Here is a 12,811-nt window from a genome sequence, read left to right on the forward strand (position 1 = left end):
GATAATTTCACAGTATCTACAGGTATCAAATTACATCAAATCATCACATTATACACCTTGAACATATGCAATTTTTACTTGTCAAGTATATCACGATATAACTGGAAAAATGTGTCTGAAGTCTTTTTGCAGTGATGACTAACACAACAGAATACAAATGGGAAAAGAAAATTTTACTTAAGAGTTATTGTGTTTATAATCTAATAAAGATAAGGCATCATAAAATAATTCCTATTACTTTTCTCTTATGAGGTAAGATATTCTATATGCTAATAAATAAATTAGTTCATGTTTCCATAGGAAAGAGGGATGCTTAGGGGCATTTTAATTACACCCATTCACGCTGCTCCGTTTAAAAAGAAAAAAGAAAAAACAAAGCAGTGACCGGAAGGGCATCGTCATGTGTCTTCATTGTCCAGGACTGAGCATGCTCTCCCGAGAGTCTTCTCTAACAAAGCGTCTGTTCTGTAGCTCACTGTGCTGGAGCAACCACAAGCAGCTCACTCATTAAGATGCTAGATGCTACGATTGCTTATGGAAAATTTAGAGGATTTGATTTATTTTATTTTCATTCCGTTCATCCGTTTGCCGCCTCCGGTACTGAGGCTCCACCTAGGGCCCGTCTCTAAAATTACATCCGTATTCATTACAGCTGATCTCATCAGCTGTTTGACTGCAATATGTAAAGCAGTTATGCAAATGGCAGAAGTCTCTTGAGCGGGTTTTCACTCCCCCTCCCTCCGACAGTGCCTGGGATGGAAAAATCCCCTCCTAAGAACTGTACAGCGAGGTGGTAAAGCGGTGCGGGTTGCTTGCCAGGTAAGGATGTGGTTAATGTCTTAGCTCTTAGTCTTGGATCACTGCTTGGCAAAAATGCTGCCAGGTAACCTTCAAAGCAGGTGGTCCCAGCTCAGAGGGCACTAAGGTGCAGAAAACAATCACCTCCTGTGTGTCCCAGGTAGCCCTGAGAGAGGCTTAATCAGAAGGGCCAGAGAAAGATCAAAGAGAGAGCGGCCCCGCAGAATTTGGTTCCTAACTTTGGGTGTCTCCTTTTTACATTTTGACTACGTGGGGCTCTAGTCTTTTCTCCTTATTCATTTGGCGGTGTGGTTTTGTACATTGGGTCTCTCCAGCAGTAAGGCAGAGCGATTTGGATTGAACTAACACCCCAGAGTGTTTTGACTCACACCTGCCATCTGTCTGCTTAGTCACAGAGCAGCCCTCCTCCTCTTAAAGTGATGATTTGCACTGGGTACGGGAATTGGCAGCAACACTTGTTGTGTTAGGAGATTGCCGGATTCCCGGTTTTCTTTATCCGTGTCATGATAGCAACATGGCACATTAATGTTTCAGATAGTCACTTGGCTTTTTCTTGGAAATACTGTATGTTTCTAAAGATACTTAATGTGTAGCGGGGAAGTGGGGGTAATAGAAAAGAAGGGATTCTTTAAAAAAAAAAGCTATTATAAAATTGTACACATGGAGGCCATTAGCAGGCAGCACAAAGCAGAGTGGACCGCTCCCAATTAACTGATGATGTCAGCCTTCAGTTTTTGCAGGCTGCTTTCTGCACTCCCTGCGCTCCCTGTTGACAGCCAGCTCTGTGCAATCTGGGTTAAATTCTGTGTAAGGGGAGACAGAGATGTAAAGAGCAGATTTCTTGCATATGGTCGGTGGAAGCAGGCAGGTAGTGGCCTGGAAGTGACTAGAGTAGGTCAGCGCCTAGACACACTGGGTAGACAGGTCCACTGCAGAACCGGGCTATACCCCAGAAAGGCAGTTACTCATCTTAGTGCCCACAACAGCAAACTTAGTACAACAGCAGCATACTTAACCTTGACTTTGTCAACAGAACACACACACACACACACACACACACACACACACACAGAGACACACACACACACACACACACACACACATGCGGAAGCATAGGTAAAGATTAAAATAAACCTGCTTACATGCAGTTTTTGCCATAAGAACAACAACAACAAAAATCTTACCGTAGTACAATAAATTCTTACTATAATAAAATAAAGTGGAAACAAATACATTTAAAAAATAGAACTCTGCCATCTTGCTGACGCTGTCTTCTGCATTCCTGACCTAGCCGTCACCATATTTGTCTCCTTGTGGTCTGCTCTCCTCAGCACAAGTGACCATTATCTTCCATTATTTGTAAGCACTTAATATATATATATTTTTTAATCTGGGGAGCACTCAAATGCCATGGTTCTCCTGTGGAGGTCAGAGGACAGTTTTCAGGAGTCAGTTCTCTCCTTCCACCGTGGAGGTTTTTCAGATGGAACTCAGGTTGTCAATCTTGATGACAAGAGCCTCTAGTGACCGGGCCACCTCAGCCTGGTTAGGGTTCTTTAATCTTTCACTGTAGGCTCTCTCTCTCCTCTCCCTCCCTCCCCCACCCTCTCTCTCAAGACAGGGTTTCCCTGTGTAGACTTGGCTGTCCTGGACTCATTTTGTAGACCAGGCTGGACTTGAACTTACGGAGATCCGCCTGCCTCAGCCTCCCCAAGTGCTGGGATTATAGGTGTACATCTCTACATCCAGCTCGGGGTTGTTTTTTTTTTTTTAAGCTGGGAGTAGTAGTTAACACTTTTATTAAATAGATTTATTTATTTATTATGTATACACCAGGGGAGAACACCAGATCTCATTATAGGTGGTTATAAGTCACCATGTGGTTGCTGGGAATTGAACTCAGGACCTCTGGAAGAGCAAGCCCGTGCTCTTAACGTCTGAGCCATCTCTCTAGCTCCCCCCCACCCCCCGCCTGACTTTTTGTGTGAGTACTGAGGGTTTGAACTCAGGTTCTCATGCTTACACAGCAAACACTCTTACCCACTAAGCCACGTCTCCAGTAAGTATCCTATTGTATAAATACTGCACAACTTATATAGGCAGTCTCGTGTCAATGGTTCTTTGTGTTGGTTCAATTTTACTGTTAAAAGCAGTGCTGCAGTGACTATTTTAGTATGTGCATGCTGTTTTAGATGTGCAAGGGTTTTTGTCTTCTGTAAGTGTATATCTAGGAATGAAAAGGCTGGGCATTAGATTGGTGCATCTTCAATGATACAAGCTCACAGTGAATATAATTCACTTCTCACTGGACTTATATACGTTTCCCTCTTGTTCCTCCTTGTTGTTCCCCACAGGGACATCAGTCTACAAGTCCTTCATTTTCGGGCCAAAGTTTTGTATATAAAATGACACCTCAGCCTTTTCCCAAGGAGTAAGGCTGGACATGTTTTTATATATGTTCTCCCTCATGAGGCTCATTCTAAAATGGGGCTTATTTTTGGGAAATCTAGGGTTTCAGTAAAATCAGAAAAACAATCATTTACTATTAGTCTGCCCCTGTAATAGATGCTACAGAAAATATATAAGTGGAATAAATTATGACTTTGGTTTTCGGGATGTTTATTTTGAAATAGGATCTTACTATATAGTCCTAGCTGGCCTGGGGCTTGCTATGTAGACCAGGCTGGCCTCAAACTCACACAGAGTCTCCTGCCTCTGCCTGTTGAGCACTGAGATTCAAGGTGTGCACCATGACACAAGTCAACACTTCAGCTTCCTAACAACTAGCAAGGAATTGTAGGAATAATCAACAGTAGAACTCCAAACTTCATAGTTCTACCTAAGGAGCTATAGGGAAATGAGAACTCGGATTCTGGAAAGGACGTCATGAGTCGACCCTCAGGAGAAACTCCTTTCTAAACAAGCACAGTTCCTTTTTTTAAGGCTATAATTCCTCTGGCAAATTGAGTGACATCAAAGAGTGCTTTGTCATATGGGTTGAGAGGTATTCATGGTGGTCCGGTGGGAAGCTCATTGAGGCGTTCAATAGGGAGGATGAGTCCATCAAGAAGAAACTCAGCCACACGGCAGTTGATTTATCTAGTCTTAAGATAATGAAAATCTGGGGGAAAATGTCCCAACAACTTGAATCATAAAGGAAAGCTGTGGACTCAACTCGGGAAAGCGCTTGTGTCACATGCACAGGGCCTTGGAAACCGTCCTTGTAAAACTGGGCATGGTGGCACAGACCTGTTATCCTAGCAGCAGGAAAGGTCAGAATCAGAAGAGAGTCATCCTCAGCTACACCGCGAGCTGGAGCCCGGCTGACCCTGTCTTGAAAAACAAAGCAACACACACACTTCATTCAACACAGCACTAGAATGTACTTTTGAAGATTAAAGGGAGTCCCCATCCCAGCCTCCCCCTTTGCCTCCTACCTGCCTGGAGATGAATACAGGTTCCAGGCACAACCTCAGTGCCTGAGTAAGGTGAGAGAGGCAAGCCTCACAGGGCTTTTAGGCCAGACAGGTGAGCCTAGCAGCCACTGCCATAAGCAAGCTCCTGGTTGTGGTGTTCTGCCTTGGCACAGGCCGGGCATCGACGGAGCCAAGTACTATAAATTGAAATCTGTGATCTAGATGCAAAACAAGTAATTCTTCCCATTGATGATTTATGTCAGGTGTTTTGTCACAGTGCCGAACGTTCTGAATAACCACTGGCCCTTCTATTTTCTAACATGCAAGGCCACAGGTTTCCTTCCCTTTGGAAGATGCAGTCTTCCCTGGACAGCTGATCCTCCTGATAGCTTTATCTTTCATTCTCCAGCTGCTAGAATAGTAAGAAATAAATGTTTGTTTGTTTGTTTTTATAAATTATCCAGCCTCAGGTATTATGTCATAGTAGTACAAAACAGAGACAAGGAGAAAGCTAGTGAGCACAAAGTGAGTTTGGAACGAGAGAAAAATGCAGACACTGAAAACATGAATGATAACGGCTGAGATGGCAGCTCAGTTTTTAAAGCAAAAATTGTAGTAGTGATCTCAGCCAGATAATTTAAATAAGACTGTGTTTGGGTGGAGCATTTTGGGGTGTAACCAAAAGTCCTGTCCTGTCCTGTCTTTGGCTAAATTCAACACGTTCACAAATGGGTTTAATTGTATTCCAAGCCTCAGATGTTTGACACCAGCAGTACTCAAGGGATCTTCCTTTGGCATTTCTGTGCTAATAGCGGAGCCTGAGATGCTCTCAGAAGGAAGGCCTCATCCCTCCCCCCCTTTTCCATCTTTCTCATCCCACAACTAACCTTAGCACTCCATTCACCTCAGTTAGCACCGCCTACAGGAATGTGGAAACAATAGGCAAGGCATGAGAAGTCAGTATCCAGGAAGAGTTACAGTGGGAAAAGCACCAAGAAAGGCAAGAAGACAGCTGGGGCTGCCCCAGCCAGGGCTTCTCTAGGCTTCCCCTCAAGTTTAGAGGGGGGTGGGGATTGGACTTTTCATATTTACACAGCACCAATGAATCTCACTCAGCTGGAGACAATGATTTACCCCCAAAGGGCACTTGTAAGTGTGGGCTGCTATGTCCCTTCTTGGGAGAATAGTGGAGCCCAAAAGACAGTGTGATGATTCCTGGTCCTAAGTGAATACAGCGTCTCTAACAATCCTGATAGTGGCTCCATTAGCAACCTGTGCAGTTGATTAACAAATAATGTGTAAGTTATTAATACTCTTTGCTATGAATGGTCTTCCTTCTGCAGTGTTCAAGGTGTCTGGGCTGAGGCAATGGCTCAGCGGGTAAAGTGCTTGCTGTGCAAGCCTGGGGACCGGAGTTCAGATCCCCAGAACTCACATAAAAACCAGACATGGTGGCAGGAGCCTGAAAGCTCAGTGCCGAGAGTAGGGTGAGAGAGGCAGGCATCAAAGAGCTTTCAGGCCAGACAGGTGAGCCAAACGGAGAGTCCCAGGTTCAGTGAGCCATGCTATGCACCCAGGTACGGTGACATGCTGTCCCCGGAAACATGGTGAGGAGCCCTAGGGGAAGGCACTTGAGGTTGATCTCTGACTTCTACAAACATATAGGCAAGCATGGATGTGTACACACACACACACACACACACACACACACACACACACACACACACATACACACATACACACACACATCTAAATATCTGATAAATGATAAATCACAAAATATCCACTCCATTTCCTGAGAATTAATGCTCTAAGGAGAGACCACAGAGTAAAAGACAGAATTTCCAAATCCAGGAAAGTACAAACCAATTTAAAATGTTCAAAACCTAAAAATTGAATAAAATACAGCACAATTGTATATTATTAACATTTCTCCTGCCACAGGTAAAGGTCACCAATGCAATTTGGAATGCAATTTTAAAGACACAGGGAATTTCCCTTTCCGTAGCCCAAGAGAATGGAGGCTCGTGTAGAGACTCAGAAAAGTTAAGCGCACGGCGTCTGTCAACTACCCTCTCCATTGCAAAGAAAAATAACACAAATCATCCCAACAGCAGAGACTTCTTTTCTTCATGCAGAGAGAAAAACAGGAACAGAACCTCAGCATCTTTAATTGAATGTATTCCTCCCTTCCTGAGGAGATTCAATATCATTTCCTCCTGTTGGGGGAAAAAAAAGCCATTTATTCCTTTTCTTCTGCCAGGGAAATTCTGTTTCATTAATCTAAGTGGGGTTTTTTGTTCTAATAATTTTTCAGAATTAAAAGAGAGAAAAACTTCCAGAAAAATAGGAAGGTGCTTCCATAGAGCCTGAGGGACAAGATGCCCCCTTTGACAGCACGGCAGAGGCAGCTGGGTTCCCTCTCTCTGCCCTACTGTCATTCACAGTAGAGAACACAGACTCTAGAACTGGACTCTAGTCTAGTGTCAACCTTTGGGTCAAGACTCCTTTTGGGGCAGGTGTCAAGTAAGGTTTTCATGGAGGTCACATATCAGATATTTACACTGTGATTCATAACAGTAGCAAAATTATGGTTAGGAAGTAGCAACAAAAATAATTTTATGGTTGGGGGTCACCACAATATGAGGGATTATATATATATATTTTTTTTCTGAGACAGGGTTTCTCTGTGTAGCCTTGGCTGTCCTGGACTCACTTTGTAGACCAGGATGGCCTTGAACTCACATCAATCTGCTGCCTCTGGCTCCTAAGTGCTGGGATTAAAGGCGTGCGCCACCACACCCATCTAAGGGATTGTATTAAGGGGTCACAGCATTAGGGAAGTTGAGAACCACTGCTCCAGTTCCTCACCGACAATGCAGCATTCTATTTACCATCTTGGGTGTTAAGATTCAGTCTTGTATATTTTTCAAGGAGCCTTAAAAAATAAACACATAGTACACATTTTATTTTAAAGATAAATCTCTGTATTAGTTACTTTTCTGATGCTGTGCTGAAACACTATAACCAAGGACAACTCAAGGAAAAGTTCATTTTTATGGTTCTAGAAGATTCCAGAGAAAGGAGCCAATAACAGGCAGCAGAGATGACATTTCATCCCCACACAGGAAGGAAGAGGACAAAAGAGGAGGGAGAGGCAGGGAGGGAGAGAGAAGGGGGGGGAGAACATGTGAGGCATGGTGACAAACTCTGGAAGCCCTCCACCCAGGGATATATTTCCTCCAGCAAGACCCACCTCCTGAAAGTTCCCTCGCCTTCCGAAATAGCATGACCACCAAAGCAACTGTGGGCCAAGTGTCCAGACACATGAGTCGATGAAGGATTTTTTCACATTCAAACCACAGCACTCACTTAGTAGGATACTTTCCAGTTTCATCTTTTTTGAAAATTTCATACCTTTATTGTTTTCCTTTTGGGTAAATAATATTTCATTATAGGGGGGCTTCCCTTTTCTGAGGAATGGGGGGGGGGATGGAGGAAGAGGGAGGGAGGATAGAACTGGGAAGAGATAAGGAAGGAGGCTATGACCAGGATGTAAAATGAATGAATGAATTAATAATTTAAAAATAATATTGTACTGCGTATATGGACCATATTTTCATTATCCATTTATTAGTTGATGAGCATATAGGCTGATTCTATGACCTTGCAGCAGGAAGCCCAGATGTGCAAACATCTCCACAGTAGGGTAGAGTCCCTTGTGTCTATGCCTGAGAGTAGTATAGCTGGTGTCCTACGTAGGGTTTCTAGTGAAGAGACACTGTGACATTTAATTGCAGCTGGCGTACAGTGCGGAGGTTTACCCATTATCATCATGGCAGGAAGCATGGCAGTCCGGTGCCTAGACATGAATGGTACTGGAGAAGGAGCTGAGAGGTCTACATCTTGATTGGCAGGCGGCAGGACGGCTGAGGTACGTTTCCTCCAACAAGGCCACACCTCCTAATAGTGCCACTTCCCATGAGCCTATGGGGGCCATTTTTCTTCAAACCATGGCAGCTGGTGTGATGGCTAAGGAAACTGTACTTTGTACCAGGCACCCACTTTAGTAGCTGTTGGCCTATGACCTAAATTCCTGAATCCCTTAACCAGCTCCTTCCTCCCCTGTCTCTGGAACTGGGTAACTGTTGCGAAAGAATTAACCCTTTGCTCTGGCTTCCGTAAACTCAGTTTTCATGGTGTGCAGGGACCGGTGAGGACGCAGTTTTTCATGTAGCTGTAAATTCCGAAGTAGTGGAGTAATTGTGTTTTTTTGTTTCTTTGTTTTTGTTTTTGTTTTTTTGCTTTTAAAAGCCTTTCCTTCACCAGCTTTGTCGTGGCATGTGTCAGATTTGGGTTGGAGACTGCTGCAGTTTTAATAAATTTGGCTAATCATAATCTGTATTGTATCTGGTGGTCTTTTTCCCAGTGGTCTTCTTATCCTTTCTCTGAGTGAGACTTAGGATTCTTACTGCGCTACCTACTTAGTGTTGAACATGATGGATTCCTTACCACTTGGTGAGTCAAAGTGAACTGTTCTAACTGCAGCAACACCACACTATATGAGACATGAACTTACACTCAATTAAAAATCCACCAACCCATCACCAATGAGCATAAGCAGAAAATGACAAAGCTAATGTGAAATGTGCTATGAAATTAAAAATTATTTATGATAAATGTGGAACTAGCAAAGGAATTAGATAAATGAAGGGGGCAGAGACCAAAGAAAACAAAGGAGACACAAGGCAAAATAAATGGAAATGGAAGAAAAAGGAGCGTGGAAGAATTCTATAGAAGATGAGAGAAAGAACAAAGAAATAATAATAAAATAGAAAAATGGACAAGCATACAAGATGTTTTAATAATGAGGACTCTCAAAAACATAATTAGATAAATATAAGGAGGTCAACAGCATGAAAAATAGACTAGAAAATTGAAAAAGAAGAGCCATAGGGAAACATACTATTTTATAAGCTTACTTAAAAAATAATATGTGTGTGCATGCCTACACATGCTTGTTGCCTACTTCCTCTAGGTTACAGCTTAGTTTACACACTCACTAGTTGACGTTTTTTCGACACCTTGTGGCCCTTTCCCAGACACTCATTTCTTTAACATTATTTCATAAGCACCTAGTACTTACCATCACTTTTTGAGCCACCAGGAAATTGTCTAAACCAGAAAAAATATTGCTCTCAGGGACACTTAATATACTATTCATTTAAAAGGTAAATAATTTTCCTTATAACCATACACACAACAATGCCCCCAACACAGTAAAAACAACATTGTTTTTAGTAATCACAAAGTCTGAGTTTTCTTCTTTATTTTGCCTCTTAGAAACTATAAAGATAACTTTCCTGAGTCTCCACTTACTCATGTAAAACAGAGGAATAAATGAAGTTCTCACCAACTGTTAACAGTATCTATTAGCTACACATGGCTATTTAAGTGAAAGTTTAAATTAAATATATTTTAATAAATACAAAAGGATGCACCATGCCCACTAGGCATTTATGTTCAGTTCTGGGGGAATCAAAATTTATTCCTCCTGTTAAATGGAAAGAGTTTTAACCACTGAGCTATCTTCCCAGCTTGAGACTTTTTCTTTTTAGAGATGGTGTCTTGCTCTGCTGCCCACGCATGGGTGCAAGCGATCCTCCTGCCTCAGCCTCTCAACTACCTGGGACTAACAGTCAATATTGCCACTCAGCTTGGTTAGATGGTGTGCTTTTATTCTTGCATTCTACTTTGTCAGTTGACTAACTCAATTACTTACATCCTTTAAGGCAGCTGCATTTCACCTAGTTAAGGATTCAGTCTGACATCAGGTGCTGTGCTTGATTGACATCTCCTTAGTCTCTATTCTGAGAAGAACATCTGAATGACTTAGCTTTCATCCACCACCCTATCAAGTTTAAAACACACAGGGACCTCATCTTTTAACTGAAGATTTCTCATTTGGGGTTTACCTCAAGGTTCATCATGGTGAAGTTTGTGTCACCCATGCTTAACCTGATGTCACTTGTGTGATGCTGTACCCTGTTCCAGGGGCTACATCACAAGGTGACATGTACTGCCCATCTGGTTCTCATAGGTCACAGTTTGGTAACACAATGAGGGGTTGAAAGGGAAACAAACTCCGTGCCTTTAACTTATTACCCATTGAAAACATGATGTGTGTTCTCTTCCACCCGCGTCCTTGGAGACTCTTTGCAGCTTTGCTAGAAGAAACTGGCTTAGGCACAGACCCAAACTGCTAATAAACCTGACTAACTGAGTTTGTAGGGTTCTAGATGACCACTTGAATAACTGGGAAGAGATTTCAAATTCCTCAAGATCAAAGAGGAAACAAGTTGAACATGGTGGCGCACCCCTTTAATCCCAGAGGCAGGCTGCTTGCTGTGCCTTCCAGGCCAGCCTGGTCTATGAATTGAGTTACAAGACAGCCAAGGCTATTACACAGAGAACCCCTATCTTGAAAAAACAGAGAGAGAGAGAGAGAGAGAGAGACAGAGACAGAGACAGAGAGAGAGACAGAGAGACAGAGACAGAGAGAGAGAGACAGAGAGACACACACAGAAAGACAAAGAGACAGAGACAGAGACAAAGAGGCAGAGAGACAGAAAGAGGGGGCATGGAGGGAGAAAACGGACAAGAGAGGGGAACTGCTACTGATGGAAAACCTTGTCCCATAAAATATCCTGGGTGAGTCCCCAGAATCAACTCTGATGTCAAGCAATCAGAGAAAAATCATACCACTTCCTCACAGTTGACATCAAATCACTAATTTTGCAGGTCACCATCTGGCCCTGGTATAAAGTGACATACCTGTGGCGCGTGGACTATGACAACCGTTGCCCAGGCAGGCCACTCACATCAGGTTGTTCCTCACTCTTTTCTGTCTCCAGTTCTACTTCTCGTCACAGTGCTCAAATCATTCCACTTCTTCTTCTTCTCTCCCATCTCTTTATCACCTACTTGTCATCATAATGGCGCCTGAGGCGGGCCTCTGGGTGTCTTCCACCTGCCTCTCTTTTCATCTTTAATTTTGAGCCCATGAAGGCTGATTAATCTATTTTTTTCTCCTTACTAATATTTTTTTTCTGAGTGTAGAGTGAGAGTATGATGTGTCTAACTTACAAGTTCATATATCAGTTGGTCTATTACTTAAACCTAGAAGATTAGTTTCCCATCATCTTTAGGCCCTTTCTCCCTTCTTAGAATACTATGAACTATTTTTTTAGCTGGGCGTGGTGGTGCACACCTGTAATCCCAGCACTCGGGGAGGCAAGGACATGTGGATCTCTGTGAGTTCGAGGCCAGCCTGGTCTACAAAGTGAGTTCAGGACAGCCAAGACTACACAGAGAAACCCTGTCTCGAAAAAACAAAAAACCAAAACCAAACAAACAAACAACCCCCCCCCCAAAAAAAACTATTACTATTTTTTTCTTGATTCTAAATTTGTTAACCCTGTCATTCATTCATCTGTTTACCAAGCCTGCGTCAGATATTATGATAGAAGAAATAGTCACACCCTGTCGTCTCACTTTAAATCAAGTCCGTGCCACCAAAATAGTCATAATTGTTTTTTCACTTGACGATAGCATAGAGATTTATTATGCTATTGTGTGGTGCATATGCTTAAATAATTTCATGAGTAACAATTAAATTTGAAAATACCCTCAGGGCTGAGAATGCCTTGTATGAATTCATTTCCCTTTGTCTGCAGAATTTCTTGTTGAACAGCAGCTGTTTCACCACTGGTCTTCTGGCCATGTAGGGTACTCTTGTGGTATACCAGTCCTATTTTACAATGAACTTATGTAGAGTGCGTAGCTTTTCTAAGTGAAGTATGATTATATTAATTAGCGGGACTCTGGCTTAAATACACTCAAATAAGACCTATCGTTTTCAAAATTATGGTGAAATTTACATATCTATGGTATATTTATGCAACCATGCAGAGCTGGGCTTGAGGCCAGGATCTTCAACTGCCCTTATGTAGGCAGCACCTTAAGTAATTGCCTCCTCATTTTAGAGTGGTCGGCCCTTCCGCATACAGACAGCCTGTGCCCTAGCTGTGCTCTTCGCCGTTCCTCCTTTTCTGTGGCCACTCTGCAGAACTCCCAGGAAGAGCTTCTGTACACAAAAATCTCACCTTTGCTCCTGCCCCTGTCGCCATATTCCCCTCCTCCCTTGCTTCATTGCTTCACGCGAAAGTCATTCGACTCCCACAGCTGAAACGTTCAAATTACTTTTCTCTCTTAGGAGAGTCTCATTTATGATATTACTTTGCATAGTAAACATTTCTTTTCATGATAGCTCTAAGGAAAGCAATAGCCCAGTTGGATTTGAGCAATCTCATGTCTTTAAATCAACGAGGTTCAACATAATAAACCGTAATATACATAATAGCTTGTCTATCCCAGCATGACGAATTCCAAACTTCCCACAATTAGTGTAACTTTTCTCCCAGAATGGCATGGCGGAGAAAGGGTTTTGTCTGCCGAATGAGGTGTATAAATGAATAATTGTCTCATAAAATATTAACATTTACTTAGGGAGCAGG

General features: G+C 42.6%; 1 protein-coding gene across 3 annotated transcripts in view; it reads left to right on the forward strand.

Moving 5' to 3' along the window:
• Window positions 1-685: 685 nt before the first annotated feature.
• Window positions 686-12,811, forward strand: part of LCA5 (lebercilin LCA5) — a 78,492-nt gene continuing 66,366 nt past the window's right edge. For 2 of the 3 annotated variants that reach the window (XM_084751896.1, XM_084751900.1), the window contains exon 1: window positions 686-819. The gene's annotated coding sequence lies outside the window, so the exon portion shown is untranslated. Of the gene's footprint in view, window positions 820-8,035; window positions 8,170-12,811 lie in introns of all 3 variants that reach the window. The other variant, XM_084751894.1, reaches the window with a different exon arrangement.

Source organism: Acomys minous, assembly GCF_964271855.1.
Source record: "Acomys minous genome assembly, chromosome: 13".
NCBI lineage: Eukaryota > Metazoa > Chordata > Mammalia > Rodentia > Muridae > Acomys > Acomys minous.